Here is a 22,557-nt window from a genome sequence, read left to right on the forward strand (position 1 = left end):
ATTAGAATGTTGCAAGGAGATGCTTTCACTAAAAAGCCAATGTAGGACTCTTCTCTCTGTCCACCAGAAAGTTAAGTTAAGCCTTTGTCTTCAATAAACACAGCCAGTCCATTCATTTTCAGAACGTGTGGATAGGAACCAGATATCCATGGTTTCTCCTGAAATATTCCAAATATCAAACCCGTATTACATGCAAGGTGGAAGAGGTGTAATAGTATACAATGTTTTTTGAATTCCTGACTTCATGAGCGTCTTGGATTATGTCTTCAGACACAGAGCCCAACAATATTAACACATTTGTATCAAAGTTGGCCAGCACTGTTATGGGTAGTTCTCTGCTCACAAAAACAGAGTTTTCATTTTACCTTGAGCTTTGCTTGCATTGCAGTGAAATGTGCCTTCATCCTTTGTGTTGCAACACGTTGTCTGCACGGGGCTTGGGTATTTCCAAGGAGCACAGCTCTGATGAAAGTAGCTCCTCACATATTGCTCTATAAACATTGCCATAATGAGAGATGAGGACACACATACACATACTCCCTTGTAGCAGTTTTGCACACAATTCATCTACAAATACAAAATAATCATATAGGGAAAGGAGATCCGGGAACCCTAATTAATAATGTAATTAAAATGTATTTAATAATTTCCTAATCATTTAGTTCAGTATCATTTTTATACTTTTAAAACTCTATTTAAATAAGCATTGGCATAGCCAATAGGTCTCACCTTTGGGACCTTATAAGTAAAAAAAACCCTGAAATGTAAGACCTCACGTTTACGTTTAGTGCATTCTACATATGAAGTGTATGTGAACGTGAAGTCTTATACTTCAGGTTTTTTTTTTTTACTTACAAGGTCCCAAAGGCGAGACCTATTGGCTATGCCAATGCTTGTTACCTTTCTGGGTGAAGTGTCTTCTGCAGCAACAGAAAAAATAAACATAATAAGACTGCCTCATATTACATCGGAAATACCTATTAATTAGCGGGAGAGCTTTGTTGCAGGACTTCGAGTCCCAGATTACAGTGGGGCATAGGAGGCGAGTCGGCCCCGTGATCGTGCACATCTGCTGCCTGTTGTGCAAAGTCCTACAGTGCTATGTAACGCGTCGCCAGGACCTGCGTTGCGGGAGAGCTGTGTTACTGTTACTTTTAATCCCATGTTCCAGTGGGGCATGAGAGACGGCCCCCTCATCATGGGCACCTGCTGCCTGTTGTGCAAAGCCTTACAGCGTTATATAGTGTGTCTCCAGGACCCGCTGTCAGTCATCCTCAAGAAGACGCAGGGCATGGCCACCCCCTTGGCTTTATATCCAAGTATCGTCGGCATAGAAAGCTGGGAGTTCGTTTAAAGTAAGCCACCTTCTAATTTGATGTGGCGGCTCCCTCGGCACTGTGTCTGACAGTTGTTACACTGCCTCCAGTCCCGTGGTGCTCTGGGACTATTCTTTATTTCTGTCATGGGCAAAAGAAAGGCAAACCGTATTATGGGGGTAGGGAAGAAGACAAAAAAACGCCATGAGGCATGCTGCCGATAACTACAGCTTACAGAAGAGTGACAATGTTTTTGTGGAGGTGGAGGACATTTTGAGGCGAGGATGCCACCTGACTGACTAAGGCTTCTAAACCCAAGTTATCTCATTTTTATAAAATGGGGCAGGTTTGAAAGTGCTGCTGAGGTGGAAGGGGGGACGCATGTTTTTTTTTTTTAATGGCAGTTCCCCCGGGGAACAAACAGGCATCCACTTTTGCCAGGACAGTTGATCGCAGCAAAAAGACTGAAGTGGATGCCTGCTAGTGCCCGGGGCGGGGGGACTGCCATTAAAAACAAGCATGCACGCGCCTCGCGTGGCAGCAGAGGGAGGAGAGAGAGGAGGAGGCGGCCTACGCGATTCCCTGCGGGAGTGTGCGACCATATGGCGCAGCATGCTCCCGCAAGTAAATCCCCAGACGTGCAAGCGTTGCCATTGCAAGCAATGCAACACATGCACGTTTTTGCAGGGAATGCTATGCCTAAGGCTACAAGTCTCTCTCCTACACAGCGCATGTGCGCTGCATAGGTGAAACCTAAAAAGTGGAAATATGCAATGACTTCAGGATGCAGATGGAAAGTATCAACGTTTCAGCAATTCATTTGTTGTTGGGTATTTTTCTTCTGACAAGTCCTTGATGGAAGGATGCCAGAAAGTAATTAGGTCTGTAATGTGTACAGTTGTGCTTTCTTTTGTGTTCTTCAGCTCATTAGTGTGAAGCAAACTTTCAAAGGCTCTACAATGATCCACTTGATGGGCAGGATCAAAGTACAACTGATATGAAATGGTGGAAAAATAATTTGTAAGAAGCAATTTCAATCCAACATCCTTTGCAATTATTTATAACTATGCTGCCAGCACCTGGGCTGGTCTAATGTATAAAAATAAATACCATTGTACCACCATAACTTAATGTTTTAGGGAGGTTGCTCAAAATAGATACATTTCCTTCCAATTGTCTCTCTTATGACTTGCCTCTATGACTGCACTGATTTTGTTGTCTAGAAACAAAAAAAGCATAATACTCAGGAATGAAAACTGTAGAATGTGTGATATGACACCTTTTTGATACGTGTATTCATACCTCTTCGTAAACTGTTGTAGGTTGCCACATTTCGAGTGTGTGAGTGTTTTCAACATCTTTTTTAGGACCTTTTGAATTTGCCTCTTGATTTTTGTTTAACTATTGTTTTTGTTTTTCCAAAATCCAAATATGTCGAATTTCATTTTGGTTTTAATTTTGCCTTACGGAAAACTAATATTCGTTCGCGAAATGCCTTTGAAGCAGAACTTAAAGTACCTTTGATTTTCTAGAATTCTGTGGAAAAAAAGTGATCATGTACCTTAAGTTTGATTTCGTGGATTGGTTTTTACAGATAGGTTGAACTTGCCTTCTTCTCGCTTAGTGCATTGGCGTAGATAAGTGGCATCTGGGCAACAGCATGTGGTGGGATTGGTAATCTATTTCATGTAGCAGTAAACCAAAATTATAAACAGTTTTTTTTCTCTGTGCTTCAACTTTAACAGCCGGTGGAGGGTATATAGAAACATTGTATAAGAGTGTGTCCTTAAATTAAAAGCAAATAAAATCCATTGTTCCAGTCAATTTAGAATCATTATATCATAGTGCCTATTCTCGTTATTTAAATGCTACATTTATTAGTCGAACAGCGAAATCCTTAGGAATTGACTCAGAGCTGCCCATACATATAACGGTAACTGAAAATAAAGCAGCTGTAGGAAACATGCCAGCATCTACAGCCCATATTTGTCCCACACTCCCTCGCAAAACAATGTCTTTTTGTAATCAATCGTTTTGAAGTCTCCACAGCGTATTTTGTGTTGCGGTCACTAGGCCTACCCACACATCGGGAGGCTTGGGGGAATGCAGGGTTGGTAGAAGTTTGTCGCTTCCCTTAGATTCCAGAACCTTCTATCACAGAGATGTGAGGCAAATACGTTTTTTTTAAATATGTTTGAGCTTTTCAAGGTATTCTCAGTATCAGAACCCAGTGAGAGCTACACAAGTCACCCCATCCTGGTTTCCCCTTAGTGTCTAGTTGTCAAAAATGTATAGGTTTCCCTAAGTGCCTGCTGAACTAGGGTCCAAAATCCACAGCTAGGCACATTGCAAAAAAAGGGTCAGTTTTCACTGGAAAAATGTGAATGCGTCCATGTGGCATGTTGGGCCATTTCCTGTCACAGGCACTAGGCCTACCCACACAAGTGAGGTACCATTTTGATCCTGAGACTTAGGGAAACACAGAATAGTAGAACAAGTGTTATTACTAATTGATTTTCTTTGCATTCCTGCCTTCCAAATGTAAGACAAAGTGTAAAAAAGAAGTCATTTTGAAATATGTCCTCAAATTCTCATGCTTATAAGAGTAACTCACAATTTCATAGATGTGCAATAGCCATTGATTCTAAACTCTATATTTTGTTCCCATTTCGGAAGTATAATGGTACCTATTTTTCACTCTTTATATTTTACTGAACAAATTGCTAAAAACCTGTTACACAATGAAAAACCATTGCAAGATGCGGTTCAGTTATTGGCTCCTGGTACTTCGGCTTCTTGATGAACCTACAAGTCCTATGTATCCCCGCAACTAGAAGGGTCCAGTGGATGTAAAAGTATTTTAAAAATCTGCCATACTTAGAAGTTACAGGTGAAAATGTTGGCACAAATAGCTGTTTTTTCCAACTCAATTTCAGTATTTTGTTTAATGCAATTGTTACTTTCTATAGGAAGACTTTAAGGAATCGAAACAAATGAGCCCTTGCTGAATTCAGATTTTTGTCTACCTTTCAGAAATGTATAGTTCTGCAGGATCCATTATTGCTTTCACATCCATTTCTACCACTAACTGTAGGGAGGTTGAAAGCACAACAAAAGGGGAAAAGGGGCTATTTACCAGGAAAATGCACAAACAGTGTAGAAAATGATAGTTTTATGACAAAAGTGTGCCTGTTCCTGAAAGCTGGGAAGATGGTGATTTTAGCACCATAAACACTTTGTTGATACCTTTTGCAGGGACGCTTTCTTCTGCAGCACCTTTTTCCCACTTTTCCAAACAAAAACTCGAAATTAGCTGTATTTTAGCCAATTTCTCGGTTTGCTCCTGGGGAATCCACAATCCCTGGGTACCTCTAGAAGCCTCAAGACATTGGAAGAAAAGGACGTACCGTGGATACCTTATGTGGCCAAAAAGTTACAGGGGCCTAAGTGCGAACGACCCCAAATGGCACAAAAAGCCTTAGCACGGGGAGGCCTAGCAGCGAAGGGGTTGATGATTGGTTATGTGCAGGAAGATGACCCTTCCTGCACATAAATAATCAATAAATAATGACAATTTGCTTATTTTATGTGTGTCTGCCTTCCTGCACACAGATAATCATTTCCTGCAATGCAGGCACCCTAGCTGTATTTTAGCCAATTTCTCGGTTTGCTCCTGGGGAATCCACAATCCCTGGGTACCTCTAGAAGCCTCAAGACATTGGAAGAAAAGGACTTACCGTGGATACCTTATGTGGCCAAAAAGTTACAGGGGCCTAAGTGCGAACGACCCCAAATGGCACAAAAAGCCTTAGCACGGGGAGGCCTAGCAGCGAAGGGGTTGATGATTGGTTATGTGCAGGAAGATGACCCTTCCTGCACATAAATAATCATTAAATAATGACAATTTCCTTATTTTATGTGTGTCTGCCTTCCTGCACACAGATAATCATTTCCTGCAATGCAGGCATCCTTGCACCAAGGTGTAAGAGTGCCTGCTTTGGCACTAGGCTGCAAATTTTAGCTGCAGCACTAGGTAAAACACAGTGGCACACTGTATTGTTGTATATATGGTGCATCCTTGTGTTTTGGAACTGTCAGAGAGTGGCCCTGCCAAATTTAGCGCAGCTCTGCACGCCAACATTTGTTTGTAAAGATGCCCCTGAATGTGCCGGGTTGGAAGGACTAAGTGCAATCGACCTAACATTAACAGTATTCTCCTTTATTTGAGCTAACTTTATAACTCACAATGGTCATAGTTAATAAAAACCCAAGGTCCTCCTCCTCCTCATGATCTGAAAGGTCTGTTAAATACCTGGTATTAATAAAAGTTGACTTGCAGTGTCTGATGTTCAGCTTGGCATACATCTCTTCAGGACTCCTGAACATTCACCTCTGATATGGTTCAGACTCAGGCTACAAGACAAGTTAAAGTACCCCATGCATAAAAGTCGCACCCATTTTTCCTCATCCCTCTCTTTTATACAGACTATCAGGACTCATCTTTTTTGAATCCCGAAAGGATTATGACCATTATTGAAACTGTTCCGTATGTAGGTAGCACTCTGAAATACACCAAGGTACCATGCCAGCACACTAAAGCAAATAATAAATACATACATTAAGCAAATCTAACTGAGCTTAGTTATATCATTTTAACCTAGAAAATAAGCATGTATGTACTAAATCTCTTCTTTTCGGTGGGGTAAATGGGGGTAGTTGTAAATTACTTTTGTTGGAATGTGGCTCATTATTAGGTGTAGGTAGGTACCACCTGCCCAATTCACAGCATAAGGTCCAGTCAAGGTCCCAATAAAGTAGTCCCTTGCTCAACCCTTGGTAGCTGGCGACAAGCAGGAAGGCATAACTTAGGAGATAGATGTGTAAAGCATTAAAAAACAATACATTAAATAAGTAAGACACAGCACACAATGAAAATTCAGCACAAATGTATAAAAAAATACAAAAACTTTGTATGTTTAAAATAACACTAACATGACTAAAGTCTAATGTAGGGAACAGGAGATATGACTTTTTAAAGAATAAACACTTTCTAGTGCCTAAAAGCCAAAAGCACCTCTTTGAGACATGCTTAACCGGGACAAAGACAAAGTTTCAGGCTGAAAGGGATGAAGCGTAGGTTGGATACACTTAGTGGTATGGCCCGGTCAAGTTTATACCTTCTGGCTTAGTCACATTTTTGGAGGTTTTTCTCCTGACGCCAAGCAAGGCTCCTCATTAGGCCAGCTTTGGGTTCGATGACATCGGCTTGGCTCAGCGCGATGCCTCGGTCAACTCCAGAGCTTCAGTGGGGCAAACATGAATCTCAGGCTAGGTTGCGGTTCAAAGTTACCAGCTTGACTTTCCTTAGGTCACCTTATGGAGCTTTTCACCAAAAATTCCCCAATCTTCTTAATCTTTTTCCAGATTGTCCCTTTGGGGTCCCAAAGTGTTGACAACACAAACCCAAGTTTCCAGAAGCTCTGAGTGGCTCCTCGGGTTGTTGTGACTATGTCTCCCACAATTCACCTGGCCAAATCCTTTAAAGTCCAGTAGTTAGCCGGATTCTTGTTGCTGGAGATGGTCCAGGTGGAGTTCTTTTAACCTGTTGCTTTCAGGGAGTCCACTCCTTCTCTTTTCAAAGCAAGGCAAAGTCCTTATGGTTGTAGTTCCCAAAGTGTGCAGCCGGTGCAGTCATTCAGAGTGCAATCCTATTGGTGTAGGCCTGGGTTCCAACAGCGCAGTCCTTTGTCTTCTTGTAGTTCAGGCAAAGATCTGAGCTGCCAGGCAGCTCTCCCATATATATCCAGTGTTTTTGGGTGGGAAGCAGGGGGTGCATCCCAACCAATGAGGTACAGGGTGCCACCCAGAAGTATGACAGCTTCCTTTAAAGTGTGGCATATTCTTGTCCCAGAAGACATTGAACTTTAAAATCTAAAATGGAGAAACTCTTTCCTGGATATTGAGATATGGCTATACCAACCCACTGGTGTGGCTAACTTTCCCTAACACTCCCCTTCCAGCCCCTCTACTAATTCAATTACAGGGGCTCATGTCTAGTTGGGGGTGCAGCATGTGGGGGTGAGCTGGAGTACTGTCCTAACTGGCATTCCCACTATGAAGACCAATTTGGCTACTCCACTCCCATCCTGCGTTTTGTTTGCAGCTACAGATCTCCTCCCAGCAGAAGCCCTTTGTCTCTCTGCTGGCCACCTTACACCTCATCAGAACAGTTTGGCTCAACCTGTCAAAAGGCTGGCCAATCAGGAGAGGCTGCTGGAAGGCTGGATTTTGGCACATCAAAAAAGCAGGTTCTATAACTTATTTTCTGTAATAGTTATAGTAAATCCAACCTTGGCCAGTTATTGGATTTATTCTGGCATTTTAATACTACGAAGTACATTTCTAGCTCAGTACTATCAATAGTTATACTTTTTAAAGTGTTCCCATGTTACACTAAGAAGCCAATGTGCTACAATGGGGAAAAACGAAATTGGCAGTTTCCCCTCACCAGGGCATATAAAACATATCTTAAAATGTACCTGCTTATTTTTACATGGCATCCCACCCTAGGGGCACCTTAGGGGTGACTTGTATGTAAAAACAGTTAGTTTATGACTTTGGAAGTATCTTTGGGCCTTATGTATGAACCCATTTTCCCATAGACACAGAATGGGTAAAACCCCTTGATACATTTGGCCCTTTAACTTTAAAGTCGAGTTTGCATATAATTTTATTTTAAAAGCAGCCTGCAAAGTAGGTCTGCCTTAAGAATGATAGCAGGCAACACAGCAGTGCACACTTAAATGCCTGTGATCTACTGGGCCTCTAAACCTATGTGTCCTACCATATACTAGGGACTTACAGGTAGGTTGCCAGTACCAATTGCAATTATACCTATTTATCACCGGAAGGACACAGAGAGTCCGCCTCCCTCCGTTCAGATCTGAAGCCACCGAAGTCATCTGCAAAAACAACATGGCTTTTGTAGTTCGGACTGGACTGTTCCCATGGGGCACAGGGTCAGAGCTGATTTGCATATCGCCATTGTCTAACCCAGGGTGGTGTGGAGTGCAAAAAAACGATGGATTAGGACCCAGATCTTTTGACTGGGTTGAATGTGTGACATTGATCCTCATTCGGTCCATCACCTGTTGTTTTTGCAAACTCGCTATAAGTGTACTGGGGATGCCCAGACGTGGGTCCCAGGCACTCCACACCACTGGAGTCAAGCTAGCCGGGCTGATGAGAGGTGTTACCTCGAAACCGGTCCGGTCCTCGGATGCTTGATTCCGGTCTGGGAAGGACATGGCTTTTGTAGTTCGGACTGGACTGTTCCCATGGGGCACAGGGTCAGAGCTGATTTGCATATCGCCATTGTCTAACCCAGGGTGGTGTGGAGTGCAAAAAAACGATGGATTAGGACCCAGATCTTTTGACTGGGTTGAATGTGTGACATTGATCCTCATTCGGTCCATCACCTGTTGTTTTTGCAAACTCGCTATAAGTGTACTGGGGATGCCCAGACGTGGGTCCCAGGCACTCCACACCACTGGAGTCAAGCTAGCCGGGCTGATGAGAGGTGTTACCTCGAAACCGGTCCGGTCCTCGGATGCTTGATTCCGGTCTGGGAAGGACATGGCTTTTGTAGTTCGGACTGGACTGTTCCCATGGGGCACAGGGTCAGAGCTGATTTGCATATCGCCATTGTCTAACCCAGGGTGGTGTGGAGTGCAAAAAAACGATGGATTAGGACCCAGATCTTTTGACTGGGTTGAATGTGTGACATTGATCCTCATTCGGTCCATCACCTGTTGTTTTTGCAAACTCGCTATAAGTGTACTGGGGATGCCCAGACGTGGGTCCCAGGCACTCCACACCACTGGAGTCAAGCTAGCCGGGCTGATGAGAGGTGTTACCTCGAAACCGGTCCGGTCCTCGGATGCTTGATTCCGGTCTGGGAAGGACATGGCTTTTGTAGTTCGGACTGGACTGTTCCCATGGGGCACAGGGTCAGAGCTGATTTGCATATCGCCATTGTCTAACCCAGGGTGGTGTGGAGTGCAAAAAAACGATGGATTAGGACCCAGATCTTTTGACTGGGTTGAATGTGTGACATTGATCCTCATTCGGTCCATCACCTGTTGTTTTTGCAAACTCGCCATAAGTGTACTGGGGATGCCCAGACGTGGGTCCCAGGCACTCCACACCACTGGAGTCAAGCTAGCCGGGCTGATGAGAGGTGTTACCTCGAAACCGGTCCGGTCCTCGGATGCTTGATTCCGGTCTGGGAAGGACATGGCTTTTGTAGTTCGGACTGGACTGTTCCCATGGGGCACAGGGTCAGAGCTGATTTGCATATCACCATTGTCTAACCCAGGGTGGTGTGGAGTGCAAAAAAACGATGGATTAGGACCCAGATCTTTTGACTGGGTTGAATGTGTGACATTGATCCTCATTCGGTCCATCACCTGTTGTTTTTGCAAACTCGCTATAAGTGTACTGGGGATGCCCAGACGTGGGTCCCAGGCACTCCACACCACTGGAGTCAAGCTAGCCGGGCTGATGAGAGGTGTTACCTCGAAACCGGTCCGGTCCTCGGATGCTTGATTCCGGTCTGGGAAGGACATGGCTTTTGTAGTTCGGACTGGACTGTTCCCATGGGGCACAGGGTCAGAGCTGATTTGCATATCGCCATTGTCTAACCCAGGGTGGTGTGGAGTGCAAAAAAACGATGGATTAGGACCCAGATCTTTTGACTGGGTTGAATGTGTGACATTGATCCTCATTCGGTCCATCACCTGTTGTTTTTGCAAACTCGCTATAAGTGTACTGGGGATGCCCAGACGTGGGTCCCAGGCACTCCACACCACTGGAGTCAAGCTAGCCGGGCTGATGAGAGGTGTTACCTCGAAACCGGTCCGGTCCTCGGATGCTTGATTCCGGTCTGGGAAGGACATGGCTTTTGTAGTTCGGACTGGACTGTTCCCATGGGGCACAGGGTCAGAGCTGATTTGCATATCGCCATTGTCTAACCCAGGGTGGTGTGGAGTGCAAAAAAACGATGGATTTGGACCCAGATCTTTTGACTGGGTTGAATGTGTGACATTGATCCTCATTCGGTCCATCACCTGTTGTTTTTGCAAACTCGCTATAAGTGTACTGGGGATGCCCAGACGTGGGTCCCAGGCACTCCACACCACTGGAGTCAAGCTAGCCGGGCTGATGAGAGGTGTTACCTCGAAACCGGTCCGGTCCTCGGATGCTTGATTCCGGTCTGGGAAGGACATGGCTTTTGTAGTTCGGACTGGACTGTTCCCATGGGGCATAGGGTCAGAGCTGATTTGCATATCGCCATTGTCTAACCCAGGGTGGTGTGGAGTGCAAAAAAACGATGGATTAGGACCCAGATCTTTTGACTGGGTTGAATGTGTGACATTGATCCTCATTCGGTCCATCACCTGTTGTTTTTGCAAACTCGCTATAAGTGTACTGGGGATGCCCAGACGTGGGTCCCAGGCACTCCACACCACTGGAGTCAAGCTAGCCGGGCTGATGAGAGGTGTTACCTCGAAACCGGTCCGGTCCTCGGATGCTTGATTCCGGTCTGGGAAGGACATGGCTTTTGTAGTTCGGACTGGACTGTTCCCATGGGGCACAGGGTCAGAGCTGATTTGCATATCGCCATTGTCTAACCCAGGGTGGTGTGGAGTGCAAAAAAACGATGGATTAGGACCCAGATCTTTTGACTGGGTTGAATGTGTGACATTGATCCTCATTCGGTCCATCACCTGTTGTTTTTGCAAAACCGAAGTCATCTGCGGCATCCCTCAAGGCTCCTCGCTCAGTCCAACCCTCTTCAACATCTACATGAGCCCCCTCGCAGACATCGCACGCCAGCACAACCTCAACATCATCTCCTACGCCGACGACACCCAGCTGATCCTCTCCCTTACCAACGACTCTGCCACCGCCAGAGCCAACCTTCATGAAGGGATGAAAGAGGTAGCCGAATGGATGAAGAACAGCCGCCTGAAACTGAACTCAGATAAGACGGAAGTCCTCATCCTGGGATCCTCACCCGCCGCCTGGGACGACTCCTGGTGGCCCCCCGCCCTAGGCAGCGCACCCAAACCAACAGACCACGCACGCAACCTGGGCTTCATCCTGGACTCCTCCCTCTCCATGACCAGACAAGTCAACGCCGTCTCCTCGTCGTGCTTCAACATCCTGTGCATGCTCCGTAACATCTTCCGGTGGATCCCCACCGAGACCAGGAAGACGGTCACCCAGGCCCTCGTCACCAGCGGTCTGGACTACGGCAACACCCTCTACGCCGGAACCACCGCCAAACTCCAGAAGAGACTCCAGCGGATCCAGAACGCCTCAGCACGACTCATCCTGGACATCCCTTGTCGCAGCCACATCTCCGGACACCTGAGAGACCTGCACTGGCTCCCGGTCAACAAGAGAATCGCCTTCCGTCTCCTCACCCACGCACACAAAGCCCTACACAGCCAAGGCCCAGGATACTTCAACAGCCGCCTCAACTTCTACGCCCTCAAATGCCAGCTTCGATCGACCAGCCACGCCCTCGCTGCCATCCCCCACATCCATAGAGCCACCACAGGGGGACGGTCCTTCTCCTACCTTGCCGCCAAGACATGGAACTCCCTCCCCACCCACCTCCGCCTGACCCAGGACCACCTCGCCTTCAGGAAGCAACTCAAGACCTGGTTGTTCGAGCAGTAGCAGATCCCCCTCCCCCAGCGCCTTGAGACCCTCTGGGTAAGTAGTGCGCTATATAAATGCGATGATTGATTGATTGATTGATCACATACTTTTAATCAGAGCACAAGCCTGGATTTGGTTAGAAGAGCCCATGACGCAAATAGTTCAAATAGTGACAGAATACATTTTTTTGGGGGGTGGGGGGCAGGGGGACGGACTTAAAAAACACCCTGGTTTCTCAGAACCTTCTTTTGCATGGTATTACCCATAAGTTTGCCTTCTGTTGCCGAAACTGTTTTTTTTGGCCGTAGAACTCAGTGCACTTTATTTAGCCCTGCCAGCCATTGGTAAAATGCTTGTGTTCTTTTTTTGAACATGGTAACATTGGCATACACCTGGGGGACACATTTAATTTGCCTGTAAATCCCTAGTATATGGTATCAAATGAATCCAGGGCCTGCAAATTAAGTGCTACTAGTGGGCTGCCGCACTCATTGTGACACCGGCCAAAGGAGCCCTGTGAAACATGTCTATAGGTCTGCCACTGCCTTTTTGAGCTGCAAAAAAATAATGTTTGGGAGGTCTCAACCTGCCTTTACTAATACTTATAAATCACCCCTACAGAAGGTCTAAAAGACAATAGGATAAGGTTCATGGTATTTATACAGGAGGATATGTACATTTAATAGTTTACATTTACAGGCAGAGAAGAACCTCTAAAGTCTTTTTTCACTGTGCCAAGACTGGCTCTCACATAGGTTACCACTGGTTTATACTATTGCATTTAACACGTTTTAAATTCAGTTTGGTAGTAGTTAGAAAAATGGTTAAAGAATGTGTTTTAATAGTAATTTAAAAACCTAGCTTAATGGTCAAATCGGAAATACTTTTATTATTGTGGATATGACACTTTAGGGAAGTTTATTTTTCCTGCCTAAAACCGAAATACTTTCTTGCCAGTGTCCAGCTGCTACCGGACCACTTATGGCTCACCTGTGATGAGATATGTATTGCTCCCAGACAGTGGACAGAGGGCTATGGGTCTTGGGAGTAGGAATCCTCCCATGACAGGATAGCCTGGGTATTTTGCCTCACACCTTTCTATGTCACTGGCATTTGAGTCTCACACCTTGGCCTGTCCCCCTTTTGTCTCTAAAGTCAGGCTGTCTCCAAACCCAAAGGGAGAGAGGGGACTGACCAGAACTGATTTAGGGGGTGGACAGAGGATTGACCTGCACCCACAATCTGGCGCTGGGCATAAACATGCACCCAAACAGCCCTCTCCTCAGTACACTCCTAGACCTTTGAAGAATCGGATGAAGGATACCCTACTGCCTCAAGAACCTGAAGGCAGACTGGACCTGCTTGCCTTGAATGTGGGACCCTAAAAGTGACTCCAAGGGTCAGTTGGCTGATCTCCTGTTTGAGATAAAGGGACACAACAAGCTTCCTGATGTATTTCTCTTACAACTGCCAAGCTGAACAGTTCCAACTGGACCTGCCCTGGACCCTGGTGCAGGCCTCTGTTGAAGTGAGTCCTAAGCCCCAAGTGGTGCCTACCATGTACTGGATCTTTGGATCCTTGGTTGGAGTGCAGGCTAGTCTTCCATACCCCAAACTGCAAGAAGTGTGTCTTTTTGGCAACTTTCTGCCTGGAGTTTCGACAGAGACCAGTCAGCCTCAACTTCCCGGCTTACTCTGCTGAAGGATATTGGACTTCCAGAAAGGTTTCTAACTCCAAATGTAGAGGGCTTCATCAAGACAGGTGCTAAGACGAGGTCGATCAATATTGGGCCTTCTTAGACATGAACTCAGGACTTTGCCTTTACAAAACGTTCGAAGTTGTTGATGACTGCACTGGAAATCCACTCTTCAGCAGCCCGTCATCACTAAGCCCCGCTGTGTATTCCCCCTGTAGCTTGCCCTGATGATGATTCATCGATGACTGCTTTTTTGCCATAAAAGTGTCTCGATCAGAAGGTTAACTGCCCTCCAGGGTGAACCTGGTCCTTCCTGTATCGGACCCACGCTTTATTGTGGTCAGCCTTAACTTTTGATTGTGCCCCAGACTAGCATGACCAGATACCCGTAGTTAGTGCTTTGTGCTTTTATGTGCTATTTTCAATTGAAACTTCATATTTCTGGGTCTATAACATAATTATTGTGTGATGTAATTCTGGTCTCTATTTTTGAAAATTTGTTTGGGATTTTGCTTGTGTTGTTTTGTCACTTTAAAAGCTGTAAGATACAAAAATACCAGTGTCAAAATAAAGTCTTAAATGGCTTTTACAAAAATATCACCTCATTGGAGTTAGTAATAGATAATCTAAAAAGAAAGGGGTGATATTTTAGTAAACAATGTTTAGGACATATGTCAAACTATATTTTTGTAGATGATATTCTGATATGCAAACTTTAAAGACTTCACTGTCCAAATACATTTCACAGACTGAATAGCAGACATGGTCAATATCTGTACCCTATGAAGGCATGTGATCTCACTATACTTGCTGTGAGTATCAGCAAAAGTGCCTCTGTAAAATGCCACTCTCAACATAAAAACCTAAAAGAAATATGTTAACCCAGCCTTCTCCAAAATGTTTTGCCTGCTTACATACTCTTTTTGCTGCTTCATTTCCTTGGCCCTAGGACTCTGAGCACTCTACCACTGCTGACAAGCGCTAATGTGCATGTGCTTCTCCCCTAAACATGCTAACATTGGTGTATACACAATTGGCATATTTAGTTTACTTATAGGTCCATTGTAAAGTGGTGTACCATATACCCAGGGCCTGTAAATTAAATACTACTAGCCCATTAAAGAGGAGTAGCTCATCTGAATGGCCTAATTACATATTGAAACCTCTCCTCTTGGGCAATATAATTCAGAACTGCTTCATTCATATGTTTGTTATATGTTGGTTTGTAACAATTGGTATGTAGAGTGCGTGTAATGTGGATGGGTAATTGTAATGTGATGACTTTGGTGTCATGTGCATTTCAATGTGCATTTAATAAATGTTTTTCTAAAACATTGTTTCTGTAAAATGAAAAGAAGAAATTAAAGGTGATTTCCTGTAATAAATATAGTGACCACATAAAAGAATAACGTTGAGTCTCAGAGTCAGTATTGGCATGTTGTTTGGCGTTGACTAGTGGGTCTGCTGCACTGACTCCAAGTAGCCTTTCAAACCTGTCTTAGGCCTGCCACTGAAGGCCCTGTGTGTGTACTTGTTTCTTCAATTTCTATCTAATGTATATCATTGGCTTGTCTGCTGTTGTCCTTTTTAAAGCACTATGGAAACCTAAGAAATAAGCAGAGGTGGTGAACCTTGTTAGTGGTGAGTTGTTAGCTGCTGCTCCAAAAGTCAGCTAGGCAGGCAAGCCCACTTTCCTCCTAGTGGATCTGTGGAGTTTTTCATCCTAGAATATTTTGAACACGCATTTGCAATGCAATAGGTCTCACATTTATGCGAATTTGAGCTATTGACATTGCAAATGACAATGCCCTTTATTTATGTTTTATAGGTCTCGCATTTATGAGAGTTTGAGCTATTGACATTGCAAATGACAATGCCTTTTATTTTTTTGTGTGTTTATAAAACATAAATAAAGAGCATTGTCATTTGCAATGTCAATAGCTCAAACTCACATAAATGCGAGACCTATTGCATTGCAAATGCTTGTTTGTAGTTGTTGCTACAGGAATTTTATTGAGAAGATGGAGACTAGTGCAACACAAAAAGAGAATGGGGGGAATGCTGAACATTGTCAAACATTCATCCCCAGTCACAGATCTGGGTTAAATCTAGTGTTTATTTGCTCACCATGCCACCTCAGCCATATGCAAATAAGTCTTGATCCTGCTCCCCATGGGAACACTCCAGCAGGAACTGCCAGACCAGGTCCTAACTGGACCGGAAAACAAGCATCCTGGGACTGTTTTCAGGGTATCATCCTTCATCAGTCAGGCTAGCTTGAATCCAGTGGCATAGTGAGCATGAGACCCACATCTGGGCATACCCTTTCCACTCAGGGTGGCTATACCAACACAAAAAGATGATGTACGGAGTGCTGAATATTGACAAACATTCACCCCAAGTCACAGATCTGAGTTAAATCCATAATGTTTTTTGTCATCATGCCACCCCAGTTTGGACCCAGCTATACAAAAATCAGTTTGACCCTGCTCCCCATGGGAACAGTCCGGCCCCAAGTGCCAGACCAGGTCCTCCTTGGACCAGAAAAAAAGCATCCTGGGAACGGTTTCGGGGTATCACCCCTCATCAGCCAGGCTTGCTTCAATCTAGTGGCATAGTGAGTATGGGACCCATGTCTTGGCATACCCTTCCCACTATGTGTTACTATAGCAACACAAAAAGATGTTAGATGGAATGCTGAAAATTGTCAAACATTTACCCCCCGTCACAGATCTGGGTTAAATCCATCAGTTGTTTTTTTTTGGTGACTAATGCCAGGGTCAGTGGAAATAAATGATTGCGAGGGCTCGGGTACCCAGATATTGGGCCACAGGGCTACTAGGAGCAGTTTGTCAATACTTGGGTACAGCAAGTCTGCTGGTGTAGTTAAAAAAAAATCATACCTCACTCTTTGGAGATGCTTATATTTAGTGGCTTGGGCATGTGCTGGTGACTGTAATACAAGGGTCTTTCAGGTCCTTTGATGGCTGCCTGTTTAGAATTTCAACTGGTTCACACTTGCATGTTGTGGTGATTTAGTGCAGTGTAGACATGAAAGATATTTTAATAAGATATTAGGGTAAACCATAGAGAGGGATTGGCTGGTTCAATCTACACCTGACCGTTGCTCAAAAAAGACGTGTGTTGTACCCGCCTAACTTCACATTTGCAAAAGAAACAATTGATGGACGGAATGCTGGACAATGCAAACACTCTCCCCCAGGCACAAGGATCTGGGTTTGATCCATCATTCCTTTGCTCACCCCACCACCCCAGTTTGGAACCAGCCATACGCAAATAAGTCTTGACCTGTGCCTTATGGGAACAGTCCAGGCCGAACTGCCAAGCCAGGTCCTCCTTGGACGGGAAACAGGCATCCCGAGACCTGTTTCAGGGCATCACCCTTCATCAGCCAGGCTAGATTGAATCCAGTGGTGTAGTGAGCACGGGACCCACGTCTGGGCATACCCTTCTCACTTAGAGCGACATATGCAAAATAAACAATTGATGGACGGAATTCTGGACAATGCAAACACTCACCCCAGTCACAAGAATCTGGGTTAAATCCATCATTCTTTTGCTCACCACACCAGTTTGGACCCAGCCATATGCAACTCAGTCTTGACCCTGTTCCTTATGGGAACAGTCCAGCCCGAACTGCCAAGTGAGGACCTCCCTGGACTGTAAACAAGCCTCTTGGGACCGGTTTCAGGGCATCTCCCTTCATCAGCCAGGCTAGCTTGAATCCAGTGGTGTAGTTAGCACGGGACCTACGTATGGGCATACCCATCCCACTTACGGCGACATATGCAAAAGAAACAATTGATGGACGGAATGCTGAACAATGCAAACACTCACCCCCAGTCACATGACTCTTTTCCATGTAACGGAACTGGTGCTATGTAAAGCGCTTGGATAACCTAATCGGTTCAAGTTCCTGAAATGTGTAACGTAACTGATTCTATGTAAACTGCTGTGATAACATGTAACGGAACTGGTGCTATGTAAAGCGCTCTGATAACCTAATCGGTTCAAGTTCGCGCTATAGAAAACTCTAAAAATAAATAAATAAATAAACAAGGACCTGGGCTTAATCCATCATTCTTTTGCTCACCACACCATCACAGTTTGGACCCAGCCATATGCAAATCAGTCTTGACCCTGTTCCTTATGGGAACAGTCCAGCCCGAACTGCCAAGCCAGGTCCTCCCTGGACCGGAAACAAGCATCCTGAGACCGTTTCAGGGCATCACCCTTCATCAGCCAGGCTAGCTTGAATCCAGTGGTGTAGTGAGCATGGAAACCACGTCTGGTCATACCCTTCCCACTGAGATGTTTCCAGTCCAGGGAGGACCTGGCCTGGCAGTTGGGGCTGGGCTGTTCCCATTGGGCGCAGGGTCAAGACTGATTGCATATGGCTGGGTCCAAAATGGAATGGCATGGGGAGTAAAAAAATGAGGGATTTAGGGCAAGATCTCTGTACTGCGGTGAATGTGTGACATTGTTCTGCATTCTGTCCATCAATTGTTCTTTTTGCATAACTTCACATTTGATCATATCACACACTTTTTGTACACAAGGTAAGACAAACCTACTTTGAGGAAAAAGGAATGTATTTTGCTCTTCGTTACTTTCTTTTAGTTAATGTAGGGCAAACTCGACCCAAATGCAATGTAGTGCTTTACAAGCACACCAGTTACATTACACAAGGTCACATTCATGTTTCTTAGGCATGGTAATATTAAGAGATTTTCCCTGAATCGATACTCAAACCAGGATTCCCAGTTCCAAAGTGCAGCTCTGGCCTTAATGCAACTACTCTCCCTAACGTTTAACAAATTAATTTTAGGGAGCTTATCTAGCAGCCCTCTTTCCCTGTCAAAACATTCCATTGGCCCCCCGTACACAGACACACACTTATTCACAGTGGCGGCTGGCAGGAAATGGGTGTGGCGGAATGGGGGGGAGCGCAAAATAATAAAGAAATTAAAAAACCCTTACCCTCTGCCAGCCGCCATCTCGCTTCAGTTTCGGTCACTTCTCATGCTGCTTTCTTATCGGCTTCGGCAGAAGGAGAAAGCACACAATGATGCAATGCAGTGTTGTGATTGGTCTGAGCACCGTGGTTCGCCACTCGGATGGGGAATGGGAGCCTAGGCATGTTCCTCACCAGGCTGTGTAATGCAGCCTGGTAGGGAACATGCAAAGTGTGCATGACTGTTAGGCCAGCCCACAACGGATGGCTAAACAGTCATGCATACTTATAGTTTGCCACCACTCCTCACCCTGTGACCCGAGCCCTGCCCCAACCCGCCCCAACCTAGCTCCTTAGTGAAAAATAAAATGATAATACCGGGGTTATTATCATTTTATTTTTTCTTTCTCCTGCTCTGAGAGAAGTGGTGTGACGCTCTTCCCCCTTAGCGAAGATGCCACCCCTGCTCATTCATTCATACATACATACACATACACACACACACCTACACACACACGCATACACACACACACACAACAACTGTCACGCAGGTCAGTGCCAGTCAGGTAGCCTTCCATTACTCTGCTGCATGTTAGGCTCTCTAGCCTCTGACTGCAGTATTTGACGTGAGACCAGGCTCTGCTCCGTTACTTGCAGTGGTTTAAAGAGCACTGCCATGCCTGGTGTCTTCCTCCATGCTCTAGTCCGTTATAGGGAAGACAGCCTGCCCTTATGCAAAACAACTGAATGGCTAACTGGTGCTAGTAACTTTACACAGCTCAGTTGTGGTACATCTAGCTGCATGTACATTTTCTGCATGACCCCTCACCATGGATTAAGTAAAAAACAGCAGGCAAATGAGCATGACTCAAAGCACTCACCGTATGTAATTGTCAGCCAGGGAAAATATTAACCAGTGAGACCACACATGTAATACCGAAATACTGGAAGTTCATCCGAGCAGTGACTTCGCCCAGGCCCTTTTCAAAAACAGTAGCAAACAAGCACATAACAGCCGCACGGTGCCCATTCCAGGAACAGTAACATACTTGTGTATCTGCAGCACTAAACACAGCCAACGGTCATTGTATTTTGTGGTGGTTGTTGGCCGCAGTTTTGTTACTCATTACATACGTCATATTTGTACAACTCCCCTGGACACCTTCTTAAGGCCGGGGTCATAAATCATTATCATACATTATCGCAAATTGGGTATCACTCAGTGTTATTTGGACATCATAAATCAGGGGTCATAAATCATTGTGTAACGTAAATCATTCTGTCGCAACCGGCCATTATTTTGTTGTCATAAATCACTCTGCTTGATCATCCTAAATCAGCAGCCATAAATCATGGTCATAAATTATCAGGAGGTCATAAATCATTCTGTCACAAATCTGTCATCGTTTTGTTGTCATAAATCATTCTGCATAAACATCGTATATCAGCAGGTCATAAATCATTGGCTGGCCATAAATCACTGGTTTGTCTTTTGCTCATCTGCATCTCCCATGGTCATGAATCACCCTGACAGCTCGTTGATTGTTCTTTGTTGTTTTCCATGCCCCTTGCTGGTGGGGGGCAGTCTTTACCTGAGTTGGGCCCCAACTCGCTACCTTTCTAGTCTCATTTGTGCCCTGCCATCTGACGGGAGCTAGGCTGTGAGTGCCATCTCCGTTTGCTACCCCGATTTTTGCCAGGCGTACTCACCCAGCCGTGAGGCATCCCAGAGTGAGTGGCCCTCCTACACACTGCCCAGTCAGTGTGTTTCCATAACCAAACCAATACACCTTTTGTTTCCGCCACTACGCCAGTAAGGCTTCAGTCTACCTGCGGCTCCCCCAACCTTATGTCATCCCTTTGCGCCTCTTCCTGCTCTTACTGTGGAGCCTGCCCATGCTGTTGCTCCACTCGAGCACTAGGATACCAACCTCTAGCTGTGTCTCCAGAAGGCTGACATCTGGTAAGCTCCGAAGACAAGCTTCCCACAAACGCAATGGTGTGCTCTGCTCCATTCTTGCCATTATGTAGTGGCATGCTTGTGCCCTGTTCGGAGTCTTACAGCACTGTCTCCTTTCACCATATGTCATACTTAAAATAAAAAATTGGGAGACAGTCAGATACCACGTGTGGAGGCGTGATACAACATACATTACTTAAATAACATCCTCTACTTCGTCCATGCTCCTGGCAGGCTCCCTCGGTAAGTACCCCTGCGAAATTAGTAATCCTGATTGGTATTCGCCTGGTTGTACTATGCACTCCATTGTACTCACTTCTTACTCTGGGAGGAATAAAAAAAACAAAGATTGCACTGCCGAGGGTGCAGGGCACCTGACCTACGTATATGTGAAAGATTGTTCCTGCAACTCCGGATGGGGCCCCCACCCTTGACCTGGTGTGTGTGTTTTTTATATATCCTACCCACTCAACTGTTAGTATTTCTTACTATGGAAGGATGACATTCCGAGTTGGCCCTGCTAGGGGGTGCAGGGGACATAACCTACATATTGCTATGGGCTCCTCTATTGCAGTGTGATGAGCGACCTCTGCGCACAGTGCCAGACCACCCTGGGCAGTACTTAGCATGCAGATGGCCCTACAGAATGCGGGCAATAGGTAGATCGTACTCCTCGAGCCTAAGGTGCTGATGCCACTTTACCCAAGGGAAGCTGGTCTTCATATCATGAAATTACACCTGCTTACTGAAGCATCCCTTGCCTGTCTACACAGGTGTGTGTCCCTGCCCAGAGAGGCGCACCCAAGAATCCACTTTCTACGCATCCAGCGGACCATGTATCCACTTGTGTACTGTGCGTTAGTGGTGTTTCCCCATTTTTTTTTTAAATACCATCCGCATCACTTCCCAGGTTACACAGTTACACATTGCTCATGTGTGAAATCTCCTTCAATTTCGGTGTCATCCTGCTTCACATTCAACAAAAATTCAGCCCCTCTCCTGTCAGCACATTAATCACCAAAGTTATCTCGACTTTTATGGCTGTCTGGAACAACTGCCAAGACTGCTTGCTTCACCATACCTGCCCGTATTCTCACCTGTTGAACTTTTGTCCACTTGTCTTTGTGATTGACGGTTAACGTGTGGCCAAACCATTAACTATATATGTGTACACGTTTATTTTTAGTTATTACTATGTATTACTACATCTATAAAATTGGCCCAAAGAAACCAGTAGCTTGCTGCCTTCCCTCTATGAACATATCTAAATATTCTTCTTCCCCAGGTGGGTCTCAAACTATCCATCCCTGGTTTAGACGAAGGCTACTGTCTTCTACATCGGGCCACTGGTGCTCTGCTGAACCTCGATCCTGCTCGTTTCCTGCTGGGCCCACAACGCTGAGATAATCACCTCTGTGTGCCAGCGGGGCTCGGGCGGTGCAATGGAGCTGGGCACGCCCTCTTTTCCCTCTCAAACTACTGGGGAATACCATGCACTAAAGTCGCTTAGTCCCTTCTGCCAATTCGTGCCTAAACGGGCAAAATACCTGTTTACTGAAACAGTTTGTTTACTTTCCTCCCTTCCACGAGGAGATAACCAGACACAGCAATAATGCCCCGAGCCCCAGCCCTGGTTGCCTTACCGATCGGGTAATAATATTGTCCACTTATTTACTTGACTGCAGCAAGGCTGCCTTTAAAAACTTGCACCCTCGACCTTCATTGTTGTGCCATGATTCAGCCCGGCGGTACATGCACATGTATATTATGCAATTAGCCTTGTATTACAGGTAGCTGAGCTACCGATGGACGTGGTTTCACAGTTGGATGTACTGTCCCAATTACACAGTCCCTTTCCATCATGTTTGTCTCACATGC

General features: G+C 45.3%; 1 protein-coding gene across 1 annotated transcript in view; it reads left to right on the top strand.

The window, feature by feature from the left end:
* LOC147709194 (uncharacterized) overlaps positions 1-22,557 on the top strand; it is a 575,919-nt gene that overhangs the window by 146,937 nt on the left and 406,425 nt on the right. The gene's annotated exons all lie outside the window — the stretch shown is intronic.

The sequence above is a fragment of the Lissotriton vulgaris genome, chromosome 6 (assembly GCF_964263255.1).
Source record: "Lissotriton vulgaris chromosome 6, aLisVul1.2, whole genome shotgun sequence".
Classification (NCBI taxonomy): Eukaryota; Metazoa; Chordata; class Amphibia; order Caudata; family Salamandridae; genus Lissotriton; species Lissotriton vulgaris.